We start from the raw sequence: 15,233 nt of genomic DNA on the forward strand, positions 1-15,233 counted from the left end.
TTCCTAAGATTCAGACAATATGTCTAACACAGAGGTAAAAATGGGAGGACTGTTGGTTAGATACAGCCTATTTTTTTTTCAGGATGTTTGTAAAATTAGAAATTTTTTTTCCTATTAAAATTCAAATTTCCAGATTCTCTTGAAAAAAAGTGAAAATTTGGAACACAGATCCTGAATTCGTACAATAGCACCAATGACTTAAGCTAAGTGAAGACTGGGCACTTGCTGATTCCCCGATCTCCTCCACTCCTTATACACCACTGACTGCTAAATGGAAAAACAGGTGAATGAATTATATCATTACATCTGTTGTAGGGCCTGTCTCGTATCATTACATCTGCTGATATTAACACTAAATCTTGCAATGTAATCCCTGATGCATTAATTTTTGGCCAACCTGGTCACACTGACCTGAACTGAGTTTGAAATCAACTGAGTCCCTCTACCCAAGGAATTTCCATTTAAATAGGTCATTCCATTTTATATCTCTGTGGTTCATTTTCTGAACCTCAATGCAGACTTTCCTAGTGATTCTTGGTAGATTTCCTCTCATTGGTTTTAGCCTACTGTCATGGCCAACGGAGATACTCCAAAATCCAGATTCTGTCATCTATCAGAATCACTTCCCTCTTTGATTCTATGTCATTTTAACAAATCTGACATTATGCCTTCTGTATGTCTTATTTAAATGAACCAGTCTTCAGTGTCAAATAAGATGCTGTGTAAGTACCATCATTTTTAAATAATTCAGCCTAGAAACAAATCCTCTCAGATGACATTCTATCTTCATCTGAAGCCAAATCAATGTCCAGAGGCATGATTTTATAATTAATATTTTTATTGATGTTTGCGTGTTGAACCCAGTAAATCTTTCTTTTTTTTTTTTTTAAGATTTTATTTATTTATTTGAGAGAGAGAGAATGAGAGAGAACACATGAGAGGGGATAGGGTCAGAGGGCAAAGCAGACTCCCTGCCGAGCAGGGAGCCCGATGCGGGACTCGATCCAGGGACTCCAGGATCATGACCTGAGCCGAAGGCAGTCGCTTAACCAACTGAGCCACCCAGGCGCCCAGAACCCAGTAAATCTTTCTTTTGACAAATTTTCCAGCATCAGGAAGACAAAGAATTTGAATTTACAGTGTCAAATAAAGAATAATAGATCATGAGCACTTTGAGGTATAGGTTGGGCTCTGGCTAATGCTCAAGATTAGGGAAACTCTATGGGAATGTCTGATCCAGAATTTCATTGATTCTTGCCCCTGGGGATGTGGGAATCTGGGAAGGGTTTGGCAAATGTTTTCATACCCCTCCCATGTTCTTCACCATAAAGAGGAGCACCCACTTAGCTAATCTTCTTTTTACTGGCACCCTTTGAAAGAAAATACAAGAATTCATATGTATCTGGGAAACAAATGTTGCCAAATACATGTTCAGATTGTTAGACTATATTTGGAAGAATAAATAATTTTGGCATATAGATTTAAAGGTCTTAGATCTATGCCCTTTTATATTTCTCAAATACGTCTCAGGTTCTAGAAAGAACAATATTCTTCATGATTTAGAAAAAACTGAAGAGCCAAGGATAGCTGAAAAAGACCTATCACCTTGCATCATTTTCTACTGCAACAGAGTGAAGAGACAGATATCCTTCACTTTTAGTTGGTCCAGGAGGCTCTGTGTGTTAGTGTATAGCTTCTCTGAACTAGGGGTGGTATCTTGGCTCCTGTAAATGATATTTTAAATGGCCTGCTAGTTCTCTTTCCTTTTGTCTTTGACCCTGACTATCCACATTAACATGTAAGAGAAAGCAAAAGAAACTGGTTTAGAGGTTTTAGAAATCACGGCTTTGATGCCTAGGAAAAACATCTCAAACAATTTAAAACATTATACAGTCTCTTTATTGAGATATAAAATCTACCACAGAAATCAGCCACTAAAACATAAAGAATGCATCAGTCCCCACAGAGATCTTTGAGGAAGAATATAATCAAGTGTAAGACGTAACAATAAAACAGCATGGTGCAACACTTCTCATCTTCAAAGTACTTTACAAGCTTTGCCTAATAAATGCTCACAACTCATTACTGAGATGACAGGTAATGCTATTCACCCCATTCCATGGATGATAACCCCAAGAAAGGTGAATGGGTCACCCCAGGACACGCAGTGGGTATCAGAGTTGACAAAACATTGGGAGCCCAGATGTCCTCATAATGACCAGAATGAGACTGTCCTGCTTCCTGAAAGCACTTAGTGCCCCCAGGTACTAGTCTGAAGGCCAGCAGGCTGGAGATCCAGGAGAGTCAATAATACAGATGAAGTCTGGAAGCATGGGGTTTAAGAATTTCCTCCTGCTCAAGTAGGCTGAACTTTTTGTTCTACCCAAGCCTTCTACTGATTGGATGAGGCCCACCCACATGGAAAATAATCTGCTTTACTCAAAGTTCACCAATTTAAGTGCTAATCTTATCCAAAAATACACTTCAAATTAACATAAAGTTAATCATCATAGTTTCTATCATATAATGCTTGGAGACAAATGAGGCCAAGAGCATAATTTCAAGTTTTTTTAAAAAGTTGTTATCCCTCATGACCAATTGCCTCCTCAGAATATAAATTAAGTAATGCCCTTTTATAGAGAGAAAGATGTGTTATGCCCAAAATTATTGTGTTTTACTACTATAGGTTATGATAAGGAATAAGAATTGTGACACAAGATTTCAAGATATTTGTGGTGATCTGTGGAAGCTTCTAGAGAAACTATTAGCCTACTTGATGCTTTTGGGCAAATTCTTCTTTTGGCAAATGTTGGCTGGTGAAGAGCAGGCTGGATTTCATTGTTCATCCAAGGCACATGGAGATCTGGTGACCTCAAAACCATTTTGTGTGGCCTATCTATTCCCTCATACCATAAATATGAGTTGTGACCTTCGGCTGCTTTGCAGTATGAATCTGGTGATGTTCTAGTGAGGATGCAATTTAATGTTGTACCATTTCTGTCAGAAAAAAGAAGTGTTGGTTATACTGATTAATAAACCAAACATAATACACTAACGTAAGTGAGGTAGAATCTGTTTTCTTAACAATAGGCAGAAATTTGCCCTATTTTGCAGTATTTTCTGGACAGATAAGCCACCTTTCTTAGGAACCCACTGTAGGGTCTTCAACCAAAACACCAAGAAATTATTCCTCATGTCAAAGCAAAATACTTTACGTGGAATTTAAGTAAAATTATCATTTTGTTCTGCTATGAATGCAAAGAAGCAACATGAATTCTCTCATATTATTACAACACTGTGAGTTTTAAGCATGTGAAGTATAACAGCAATTTGTGGTTGAGACTTAGAAGAAGTAGACTGTTTTCTCCATTGAACATAAACAAAAATGATTTTTAAGTCCTGGCGAGTAGGTCAGAAAGCCAGATGATGTGCAGCTCACCTAAAAACGTTCTGCGTAGATTTCCATCTCCCTGGCATCCTTCACCCCCTTGACCTTCACAGTGAAAATCAGAGTACAAAAACTATTTGCCTCCTCACAGCCACTGCCAGGGTACAGGCATTAGGAAAGGCAAACCAGTCCCGGGGATGATATAGGGTCAATCCTCACTTCTACCTGCCCAAACCACCACCAATAAAAATAATCACAGTACCTCCCACATATGTGGTGCTTTGATTTTCAATAGGATTAACTCACACTCCCTTACATAAAGCTCTCACACACTTCTCTACCAATAAAATAAAACAAAATGAAACAAGCGTGAGGTAGTAATCACTCACATTTAGAAATGTGGCTAAAGGGAAAGGGGGATTGAGACATTTGCCCACAGTCACATCACAGATGAGTCACAGTGTTGGATTTGAAGATGCTCTTCCACATCTAAAAAATCTTTCCAGATTCCACAGCAGCCACAAGATGAGTGGGGTGGGTCTGCACCTCCCTCCCCTTCCTGCTTACACTTCCTCCTCCACCAAGGCTGCAATTTAGTCTGTTTTTTTCTATGACCACCCCAGATGCAAGGTGTTTGTAGAGGAGAAACATATCGTTGGATCGGTCACTCTTCCTCCAACCCATCTGGAAGCATTGTGCCACATACACTGAGACAAAGAGCAAAGTAATTCACTCCCATCCCAAACATCATACTCAGGTCCAAGCACTCCTGCAGCTTCCCTTTTACCTAGAGTTTGGATTCACAAGAAGTATGTAACCAAACCACTCTGACAATTGGAAACCAATCCCTCACCTCATCTCACACACCGACATCTAGATATTTCTGTGCCATCTTATGTTTATTTAGTTCAATGAAAAATTTTTTTTCTTTTCCTCCTGTTTTTGTTTTGCTTTTATGATGTTTCTACACCTTACCTATATGATTTCAGGTTTGTTTTTTTTTTAAGCCTCTCCTTGGATAGCTGAAGATTTACACACATTTCACATACAATAGTATTACCCAAGTGTATTGGAAAAAGCAGGTGTCAAAATTGTTGGACCGGTTCCTTTTCATTCTACACTGACTCTTTACCCATTGAACTCATCTTTGTCTCCGAGCATGTCTAAACTGCTAAAGATACTTCCAATTCTACACCATATTATTCCTGTTGACTGTTCCTCTAAAGTAGCAGAAAAGGTATCAAGTAGATTCATATCTTTTAAGAGGCCAAAGAAAATTAGTTTAATACTTTCTCTCTTTTAAACATATTGACTGTGGCTGCAGTTTTCTTAAGTAGTACACAATTTTGATTTTTAAAATATTGTTCCCTCTTGGGACAAAAAATTCTCTGAAATGTCTTGATTGTATTCCTGGCTCATTCTCTTTGCTCAATACTCTACGTAATGTTATGATGGATTGAAGACTTAAGTAAATACCCCCAATTTATATTGAGAACACACCCTCCAAACTCCCCAAACCAGTCAGGCTTTATTGAGAGAGTTTTGCCATTCAAATATTTTCCCAGTTGTTCCCGTCTTGGCTACACCCACAAAACAAATGAAAATGTTCTAGAGCTGGGTGGGCAAATACAGCTCGGATTCCAGCTTCTCCCCAGTCAGACACACATTTGGCCTGAAACTGTTTTGCTGTTTTGTACAAATGAAAGCCACTCAACTGCTTTTACACCTTATTTTAACGTCTTATAGTTTCAAAAGGATGTCTGTTCTTATTGACAATAATTACCCATCAAGTTCAAAGGCTCTCAGGATTATGAAACTTCTTCTAAAGACTAGCTGATTAATCCAGCTTGTTATTAAATTAGAACTATATTCTTGACCTGTTTTCCTGAAGATTTTATTATTGCTTTCCTAATAAGCTTAATGATCACCTGGAAATCACATTCGTATTTTTCTAATCTCTATTATCTCTATTAAGAGGCTATGGGCTCACTCGCCATTAGGTGGGCATTTAATGCTTCCTATAATCTGGTCCCAAATTCTCTTTTTAACCTCATGTTCAACTCCTTGATTCCCCTACCTCTACTCTCCCCGACACACATTAGAAACCCTCTGGTCCACGCAAATAGCTTTTTCCTTTGAAGTCTGGACCTGATGTGTACGTGTCTCAGGTCCCTCACTTTACTTTGAGTAATGATGGTTTTCACTGAAACTATTTCACTGACACTTCCTTTTACTAGATTCTTCTTACCCCAGCTCTCCAAGCTCACCTGGGATCATCTCAGATCTTGAGAGGGTAGTTAGCACCACATCAGTTACGACAGTATTCATCTCTACGTTCTGACTCCACAGCTACATTATAAACTTCCAGAAAGTGGGATTTGCTCTTCCGCATCACTGCAGCCTCACAACTGGTCAAAGTAGGAGTACCAGACCTGCAGGTGGTGAGAAGTTGTAGCTATCTGCTATCAGTTCTATCCACTTACCCTCCTTCTGACCTCCGTTTCTCATTCATAAATTGCAGAACGCGCTTTTCCAACTACCTTACAGAATTGTTGCAAGGACCAGATGTGCGCTCTGGCAGAAAGCCTTCGGGTCATCCTTGACTTTCCACCATCCCTCATTCCCAAATCTGATGCTGCCAGCTCCCCTCTGCACTGCATCTTGGACTGCCCACATCCCACCATGTCCCGCACTCCCACGTTGGCTCATGTCACCATCATATCTCACCTGGAATGCTACAATATCCTCCTAACTCATCTCCTTGCTTCCGCCCTCACCTGTTGCTTCCGACAATCTCCTTCCAAGTGACCTTTTAAAGCCTTTATCAGAAGGTGTCACCGCTCCACTTAGAACTCCCTAGTGCCCTACCACATCATTTGAAATGAAATGAGAAGTCCTTACCAAGGCCTCTCTGGGCCCAACTCCTCTGCTTTGCTTTCGACCACTGTTCCAGCCATGCCTCCTTCTCATTCCTGGAGTGTAACAAGCATTCCCCAACCTAAGAGCTTGGAACTTTTTCTTCTGCCTGGCATGGCCCTCCTCGGGTAGCTGCATGGGTCTCTTCCTTGCTTCCTTCAGTTTTTTCGGGGTCTTCAGGCCACTTTGTCAGAGAGGACTTCTGAATGGTTCTGTCTTTAAAAGCTCAACCACATACTCTATTGCCTTCCCTGGCTTTGCTTCTCTTCAGAACTGTTACCACCAATGACATAATATTTTTTATGTGTTTATGTATGTAGTTTCTGTCTGTCCTCTGTTAGAACATTAGCCTCAGGAGAGCTGATGCTTTGTTTTGTTTATTGCTATAGCCTTAGCACCTTGACGAGTACCAGGAACATAGTAGGTGCTCAGTAAATGTGCACTGAATAAACGAACAAATAAATAAGTATAGGGGAGTCTCTTTGAAACCCTCAAGTTTGGGCCCATGTTTCTCTACTCTGGCTACCTTAAATCCCAGCAGGGAAATTTTAGGAATACTGATGTTCAGACCACACCTTAGGCCATTTAAATCAGAACCTCTTGGAGTGGAGCCCAGGTATTGGCACTTTTTAAAAGCTCCCTAGATGTTGCCAATGTATAACCAAAGTTGAGAACAATTGTTCTTAGGCATATAAAATAGTGTTTGCATTCTCATGGCTTTTGTGTTCCTAGCTAGCACCTCACTAGCTAAGTACCTTGTACATTTCAATTAACCACTATTTCTTGAGCAGTGATTTAGGAAATGCCACTTTTAGTGCATAGAATAGTTTGTGCACTGGGAAAATTTCAATGTTATTTTGCTGGGCCAGGATTTAGAGGTGTTTCTTGTTTGGGGAAAGATGGCTGGAGAATAGATGCACAAGAATTGAATAGCTACCCTCTATGAGGTACTCTGCCAGTTCCTAAAGATACAAGCCCCATTTAATACCCATGTAACCAGGGTCATATTTTTGATACAGTAAACCAATGCATTTTTAAAATATTTTTTGCAAATCATTTTCCCCTGTGGCTCCCCCACAGAGTGAATCAGACATTTATTACTTTAGGTGAAGGCAGGTACTACCTAAAACAATGACAATTTTGTTCAGCTTTGTGGAGCAAACTACACTTGTTGAGCTGGGGTTAGACAATAGTCTTGAAGCTAGTCTTGTGGAAAGGAAAAGAATATGGTAAATACTCAAATCTTCCCTTTAAAAGAAATGAGAAATGTTGCAGGAATGACCAGTAGGTTCTTAAAACTTTTGGTTTCAGAATGCTTTTTTACTATTGAAAATCGGTGCAACCTCCAAAAAGGGGCTTTGTTGGTTTGTTCATGTCGGCTGTCATATTTATACTTATCATATTTATAAATTAAAATTGAAAAGTTTTAAAAATGTTTATTAATTCATTTAAAATAACAATATTAAACCCATTACATGTTAACATAAATATTTTTTATGAAAATAATTATATTGTCCAAAACAAAAAGTGATTTTTTTTTACATTTTTGCAAATCCCTTTAATGTCTAATTTAATAAAAGAGTTGAATTTTCATGTCTTCTTCTGCATTCAATCTGTTTCAATCCATTGTTTTGATTGAAGTATATGAAGAAAATGTAGCCTTACATATATACACAGTTTAAAAAGTCAAGAGTATGTTAATAACCATTTCAGGTTATTGTGGACTTCCACAGTTTCTCAAACTTTGGTTACAGTATGGAATCTGAAACCATATCAATGAACTTTTATTCTCTGTTACATTAAAATTAAAGGATCCATCTTGCACTTTGAATAGATATTTTATTCATGTCTATTTTTGTAACATCATGAATTGGTCATTTGAAAAATATTAGTTGTCTAAGTTATGCAGATCTTCCAAATATTGAAACATTTCCTTACTTAATATTAAGAAATCACATTTGTTGGGGGACGCCTTGCTGTCTTAGTCAGTAGAGCATGTGAGTCTTAATCTCGGGGTTGTAAATTCCAGCCCAACACTGGGTGTAGAGATTACTTAAAAAACTACAATCCTTTTTAAAAAATTAATTAAAAATTAAAAATCACATTTGTTAATATTACCCATCACAACAGAAATGTATTAAGGTAATGGGAAATAAGTTCATAGTGGTGGATACAAGATTCCTAAAATTCTAATTTTCACTTGAAAGCTCAAATTTTATCATTGGCAACAAATATTCTCAGTTGTTTTTCTTGACTGACAGGCTCACTTTGTTCATTTTTGAGAAAATGTCTTCCAAATACTCAAGTCTGAATAGCCATCATTTATCTGTCAGTCTTTCAAGTGAAAATGGTGTCTCATCAAAGAAGAGGCTCGTTCAGGATGCTCACAGTTTGTTGCTGGCCCTTGAGACAACCGCTGCGGTCCAGTAAGTAGCAGAAGTGTTTTATACCTACTTTCTGTCTTGTTACATAAAATATTAAAAACATGTGTACTCAAGAGTTAGCATTTAATAGCATTAATAATTTTTATTGCTTCATCAAGGACACTGTTGAATTAAGTTGACTTTTTCTTTTTTACTGTGAGTGGATGGTGGTGGAGAATACGATGAACACTAGTGGTGCCACTGACTTGTTTGTTGTTGAAATGTTCACAATTTTATCCACAACTGTTTTTGCCACATTAGTGAAAATGTCAATATGTTTTTTAAAGAGAAACAATATCTTAGTATTTATTAAGATAGTTTAACGCTTCATGGACCGCCCCCCCCGCCGAAAGGATTTCTGAGCCCTGAGGTATCTACATATCACACTTCGAATCCTGCTGCCCTACAGTAATCAGAAAGATGTGAGGTAAAAGAAGCCCCATTCCCTTCCCTATAGTTTTCAGGAAGGAGGGAAGGTCTTCTGGTCTCTTCTGTGGGGAACAAAGAGGAGAGAGAAAATAACTGGTAGGTGGGCCCATAGTCCTCCTGCTTCTCAGGATGGAGACATGAGGTAGGAACATGGTGTTTGAAACAATCAGAAAAATTTAAGGGAATTTCCCCCAAGGAATGGGGCCTTCTTTCTACTTCTGAGGGCATGTTCCAGAAAAAATATCAGCTTCCTGAGAAAAGCCTGATATTCAGCATGGCATGAGAGCAAATGGTGCTGCCCAATATGTGATTAAAAATGGCTCATGCATAATATCATATTGAATGGTGAAAGACTGAATGCTTTTTTCTCTACTACTGGGAACAAGGCAAGGATATCCATTCTCACCACCCTGATTTAACATAGTGCTGGAAGTTCTGGCTACTGCCATAAGGCAAAGAAAATAAAGAAAAGGCATGCAGATTGCAAAGGAGGAAATAGAGATGGCCCTGTTTGCAAATAATGTGAATGTCTATATAGAAGAGCTCAAGGAGGGTGCCTGGGTGGCTCAGTTGGTTAAGCGACTGCCTTTGGCTCAGGTCATGATCCTGGAGTCCCTGGATCGAGTCCCGCATCGGGCTCCCTGCTCGGCAGGGAGTCTGCTTCTCCCTCTGACCCTCCCCCCTCTCATGTGCTTGCTCTCTCTCATTCTCGCTCTCTCTCAAATAAATAAAATCTTTAAAAAAAAAAAAAAAAAGAAGAGCTCAAGGAATCTGTAAAAGAAAAAAGAAAAGAAAGAAAAAAATCCCAGAACTAAGAAGTGAATTAAGCAAGGTTGCTGGATACATAAACAATATACAAAAATCAACTGCATATTTTATATACTAAAAATGAACTTGTGGAAATTGAAGTTTTAAAACAGCGCCATTTACAATCGTGTCAAAGAAAAGGGAATACTTAGCTATAAATCTGACAAAACATGCATAGGATCTCGAGCTGAAAGTTGCAAAATGCTAGTAAAAGAAATTAAATGATACCTAAATTAATGGAGAGACATACTGTGGCTGTGGATTAAAAGATGAAACATAATAAAGATGTCAATTCTCCCCAAATTGATTTAGATATTTAATATAATTCCTATCAAAATCCAGCAAGGTTTTTGTAGATACAGACAAGCTTATTCTAGAATTGACATGGGAAGACACAAGCCCTGTAATAGCTAAAATAATCATAATAGAGAAAATTAAAGTGGGAGGAATCAGTACTTGATGGCAAGTAAGGCTTGCTATACAGCTGCAGTTATCAAGATAGTGTGGTATCAAGACAGTGAGAGTCAGACATACAGATCAATGTGACAGCATAGAAAATCCAGAAATAAACCCACACAAATATGAGCGACTGATTCTTTTTCTATTGAAAGTGAATTCCAAACGTAATAAAATATGCACACAAGAACCAATAATATAGTAAAAGACAGCAATTATAATTCTGATCATGAGTGATTTGAAAAAATTGAGTTATAATTCACATATCAAAAAATCCACCCCTTTATAAAGTATACAATTCAGTGCTATTTAGGACATTCATGAAGTTGTGCAAACATCACCAGTATTGATTTGCAAAACATGTCCATCACCTCCTAAAGAGATCCCAGGTCCATTAGCAGTGACTCCCCATTTCCTTTCTCCTAACCCCTATCAATCATTAATTTACTTTCTTTCTGTGGATTTACCTATTCTGGGCATTTCGTGTAAGTGGAATCAGACTGTGTGTGGCTTTTTGTGCCAGACTTCTTTTGTAGGCCATAAAGGACTCATGAGGCAGCCCAAGGAACCAATGTGGTCCCACCATCTGCCTCTTCCACCCTGATACCTGGATGATGCGGAAGTCCACCGAGGGTTTTGATGGGCATGGGGAGAAAACCCAAGTTGACTGAATTTATTCAGAAATAACTGAGTTAATCTGAAAGAGAATGATTTAAACTTGAAGAGACTAGGATAATTCATACTGACCAGTTTGAGTTTTCTTCTTCCCCTTTCATGGGGGAATAGGGAAGCTCCAAAAGACAATGAGATCAGTTATGGAAAATAAGGAACATTCTATTTTTCTGAAAATCTGAGTCATAGCATTTAAGCTCCAGTCTTCTCAGCTCTTAACCATTCTAGTTTTATGATGAGGAAACTGAGACTTAGAAATGCTCAGTGATTGCCCAATGTCATATGCAAATTGACATCCGTTTGCCTCCAAATCCTGCACTCGTTCTGGGCCATGGGCAGATTAGTAAGATTAATAAGCTGGCTGCTTTTCATAAACTCTAGGAAGGGTCATATAGTAGACTGTCTCACCCAAATCAAGGTCTATAGTTTTTGAGGACTTATAAAACAAACAAAATCAAATGTGCTCATTTTCAGAAAATCTTGAAATACAAGTTCCCAAACCTTTACCTAGTCAAAAATTTAAGACATCATTTTTTTAAAAAAAGATTTTAAACATAATTACAGAATTCATTCTATAACACCTATAGATAATATTTCTAAAGTTATGGCTAATGGTCCATTAGCACATTACATATCTGTTGCTTGATAACCAGATAGTGTTAATTGAGCATCTATTAGGCACCAGGCCATGGGCTAAGTACATTCCATGTATCACCTCATGTCATCTCTACAACCACCCTTTGAGGTGGCTGAGTCACAGAACCCAAAACATACCATGAGTCAGTGAGAACCCAACTCTAATATCTTCAAAGCTCACGCTCTTAATCAATACACCATTCTGCCCACAAAATACTGAATCCTGCAAAGTTTCTGGTCTTAAGATTGTGAGGGTTGAAATGAAGGTCAGCATGGAAAATAAGGGGGGGGGTCACATCAGGTGGTGATCTCATCGGCCTGACGTTTTAGTTTCTTTCTTTTTTTTATTTTAAATGGAAAAGAGCAAAACCAGAATAAAATTTATTCTTGAATGGATGATAATTCAAGATGTGTATTATAATTTATTATTAAAGTCCTAAAAAGGAAGTAAATGAGAGAGAGGGAGCAAGGGGAGAGAGAAAGGGGAGGAGAGAAAGAGAGCGAGAGAGAGAGAGGAACTGTGTGTTTGTACATGTGAGCATGTATGGTAATGCTAAGGTTTCTTCAAAGTACTGACATTTTATTTTGAAAAGGTAATTTTTGTGATGAATTGTCCTTGGGAGAACTTTATTTATAAGGCCTTCCATATGTAGCTTACTAAGGAAATTGTAAGCCACATTTCCTTTGGGACTTGAACTCATTTGGGACTTGAACTCATACTACAAGTAAACATAAGTGGCACAGGGTGTCAGGGGTTAAATTGTGTCCCCCAAAAGATATGTTGAAGCCCTAACCCCTGGTACTTGTAGAACGTGACCTTATTTGGAAATAGGGTCTTCACAGACGTAATCAAATTAAGACGACATCATTACAGTGGGCCCTCATCCAAGTATGACTGGTGTCTTATGAGAAGAGGAAGATCTGGACACAGACACTCAGGGAGGACTCCATGTGACCACACAGGCAGAGATGGGAGTAAGCTGCTGGAGGACACAGAGCATCAGGAATCACCATCAACCGTCGGAAGCTGGAAGAGGCAAGGAGCGATTCAACTCAGAGCCTCACAGGGAGCATGGCCTTGCCATCCCCTGAATTTTGGACTTCTGGTCTCTAGAACCATGAGAGAATACATTTCTGTTGTTTGTGGTGTTTCCTTATGGCGGCCTCAGGGAAGAGATGCCTGGAGCTCAGGCTGTAGGTAGGAGAGGGAGGGCTCTGTGGAGAGAAAAGGATGATCCTGTACTGGAGGAAAGGGGAAGAGAAATAACAATGACATGGGAAAGAGGAGATGTGTTCTGGAAAAAGGGGAAGTTCCGATGCACCTACTTTCTTGTTTTGATTTTCTTAGAATTCAAAGTACAGGGAAACACAGTTCATGTGAATTGGGCATCACAGACATAATCAAGGGAAACCACTCCTAAATCTTGCTGTACAGATGTAGATTTGGTCAAAACAGAGAATATAGTTCACAAAATGGAACCCATCATTTATCATAATGACTAAAAAGCATGTCACATAATGCATGTGTGTTTGTGTGTGTGTGTGTGTGTGTGTGTGATGTAGAACACTCAACAGCAGTAAGCCTCATTAAGAAAGAACATGTTTTAGGGAATATCTTATGGGTTTTTTTTCCCCAGCCTGGTCTCACACATTGACAATACCATCTTCAGTTCAGGGGTGGATAAAACAGCCCGCAGAGCTCTTCAACTTGGGAATTTATGATGATCACAGAAGACTTGGATAATTGTTACCGGATACACAAAAGGAAGTGTGTATTATTTACCGAACGGATTTACATAAAACGGTCTCTATAGGGCATGAGGCCAATTTGGAGATGAGTCACTGTTTCATCCCCAGGAAGGAGCGGGAGAGGTGCGTTTCAGGGGTGACCCTCAGAACCACCTTAGTGGAGGGCTGGTCTGGGGACTCTGCTTTTCATTCCTTGTCATCCTTAGGCCAGGGAGTCACTCTGCGTTTCTCAGGAACCTCTCAGGAACCAGGCCTGCCTTTGTTTTCTACCCAAAATCAAGGACTTTCTTGTCCTTTTGATCCTTCTAACTGGAGCAAACTTGGCCTTCACAGCCTGAGAAGTTGGTTTTCTGCTTTGCCAGCTGTGTCCATGCAAGGGTAATTTTTGTATTCCCATTTTGGGCCGACAGTCTTTCTTTACTTAGAGTATAAACTGTAACCAGATGCTTCTTTCATGCTATGGCTCAGTGCACACCCCTTTTGGAAGTCACCTGATGTGAAGTGCTAGCCATGATATTTAATAGCTCTTTGACACAGGATACATTTCTTAGCTTCTAAACTAAGTTCTCTCACCTGTCAAATGGGCGTGTTAATATCTCGGAGCTGTAAGAAGTTTTGAATGAGGCATTTTTTAAAGTTATTCTCTTATAAGAATGGGAGACATATTCACACCAGCACTTTCAGGGGGATGGGGGGTGGCTGGGGCTATACCCAGAGCGATGAAGGGACATCCCAGATCAGGAGTCAGATTCCAGGACCTTCCCAGATTAGGCACAGTGAAGCTTGCCCTGGGCCCCTTTTAGATGATGCAAGTTCATGCTTTCATGATCACGCTCATCTTCTCCTTCTGTGGTTCCCCTTTCCTCTCTTTCTTCCTCCATACATGCCCCTGGGTGAGCCCATCTATCCCCAAGGATGAACATACCACTTAATGGTGATGGCTCTCTGCTGAGCCCCAGGCTAATGCATCTAACTCCTCCTCCGCTTGGGCACAGATGTCTCAAAATAAAAATGTCCAAAGTGGCTTTATAGCTTCTTGCCTGCCCCACCCCCATCATTCCTTGGTCTTCCACATTTCAGAAAATGGCCCCATGGTCACAGAGCCAATCCAGCCAGAACCATCATCCTATAGTCAATTCGCTGGCTAGTTCTGTTGATGCGGTGTCAGGACCCCATCCTCCTTTCCCTGCCACTACCCATGACTCTTGTTCTCTTTATTTTTCACCCTTTTAGCACTGGTCTCTTTATTTTTCAGAGTGACTGTTTCTTGAACTGTAAATGAGCTCATTTCACTGTCCTGCTGAAAATCCTACAGTGGCTTCCCAGTGCACTTAGGGTAAAACTACATTCCTTATGGCAGCCTCCATGGCCCTGAGAGCCCCCATCTCTGCCTACTTCTCCATCTCATATTGGTCACTTCTTACACATTAGTTTTGAGCTATATACTTCCTGCTTAACTCATTCTTGCCTCAGGGACTTTACACTTGCAGTGCCCTCTGCCCGGACTGCTCTCCCACCTGATCTCATGGCGAGCTCCTTCAAATGGCACCTCCACAGAGACCCGTGCTGACCACTGTACCAAAAGCAGGCCATTGCTCCACAGCATTCCCGCATTTCAGGCCTACTATTATTTCCTTCAGAAAGCAGTTTGTGATTATTTTTTATCAGCTTCATTTTTTATTGCATTATAACATATAGTAAAGTGCACTAATTTTAAGTGTATAGCTTGATGGATAAGTATAGCCCACTTATGTCAC

Source organism: Mirounga leonina, unplaced genomic scaffold (genome assembly GCF_011800145.1).
Source record: "Mirounga leonina isolate KUSES-001 unplaced genomic scaffold, KU_Mleo_1.0 Mir_172, whole genome shotgun sequence".
Taxonomy (NCBI): domain Eukaryota; kingdom Metazoa; phylum Chordata; class Mammalia; order Carnivora; family Phocidae; genus Mirounga; species Mirounga leonina.